Genomic DNA, 1,458 nt, shown 5'->3' with positions numbered 1-1,458 from the left:
GTTTCTGCAATTCTCGTAACTTCAGGGGTAGGGGTTGAAACCTTCTCCTTTTGATTCAACTTAGTTGAGACTGATTCTTGCATGGGATATTTGTCATTTTTGCCATTCACATCTTCACATGGATCAAGAATACCACTTTTAAGAGTTCCACCTCTATTAACTTTTTCTTATTATTAAGATCATCATCGTTTTCATATTATACAATGTTTCATAAATGCCAAACAGGTATTCGGAAACATCTTCGTTATCATATTTTGATTAAAATTCTTAATCTTCATCAAAAGGGCCTTGTGCTTCACGGTTTTCCATGATAGATTTAGGAAAGTCGGAAGAGATAGAAGGTTCTTATCCCGAAGCTCAACATCTTCACCAAGATCATCTTCAAGATGAGCAATATACCCCCACTTAGCTAGACTTCTTCTAAAAGCATCCTTACTCCATGCATGAAGAGGAACTCCTTCGATATCAAGCCACACAAGTCTTTTAAGAGGAATAGAATTCCTATCCCGCTCTCATTTTTCAACAAACCAATGATTCGACCTATCATAAGTCATGAAATTTATGCATGCCTCTTTCACTTTAAATTCAATCATAACCCAATACCCACCAACATATCTTAGATCAAAATCCTCAGAACCTTCATCATAGCGAAGCATACAAATATTTGGCAACGAGTAGAAATCTCTAACTTTAACCAAACAAGCACGTTTTCTCTTTTCCACTACAAAATCACCGGACGAAATGACTAAGATGTCATCAACATGAGTGTTAACACAATCACCATGACCATTAGGTGGCCCTTTAACAACACTTGCATAAGAGTTATCTGGGGATATAATTTTCTCCGCTTTGGATGAAACCCCACGAGAATGGGACATTGGAGATTCTAATTTTAGATTTTCAGATTTCATAAGTCTAGGGAGGGAAGTAAACAACTTATGGTAGCCAAACCAAATATCACAAAGCTGTTTAGTTATAACATCATTAGTCACACCTAAGAACCAAACAAATCCAAATCTTTTACCTAAGTGTGACCTCTTATTATATATAAAAATATCAATGACTTTTCCAATTCGACCACAAACATGCCATAAATCTCTTAGGATTCTGTAATCTGCAAAATTCGTAATGTAGAAGGAAGAAATATTAGGGATAACATGTTTTGAGTGAAAAACATGATCACGATACTGAACATTGGAATTCTGGCTGGATTGCCGAGTCTTGGTCCATGAAAGGCCTCCATCGTAACGACATGATGGGAAGATACCATGGTGGGTATTATAGATGACATCAATTCAAAAAAGTTGTATATACCATAACTTGTTCTAATTATGAGGAGTATCTTAACAAATTTCATAATTTCCCCAAGAATATAGTATACATTTAAATTTTAACAAGAAGACGAGGTTTAAGAGAAACTATTTTATCTATTATATGTTTATCGTATTACCCATAAAT

The sequence above is a fragment of the Lactuca sativa genome, chromosome 1 (assembly GCF_002870075.4).
Source record: "Lactuca sativa cultivar Salinas chromosome 1, Lsat_Salinas_v11, whole genome shotgun sequence".
Classification (NCBI taxonomy): Eukaryota; Viridiplantae; Streptophyta; class Magnoliopsida; order Asterales; family Asteraceae; genus Lactuca; species Lactuca sativa.
Note: the sequence above shows the minus strand (reverse complement) of the source record.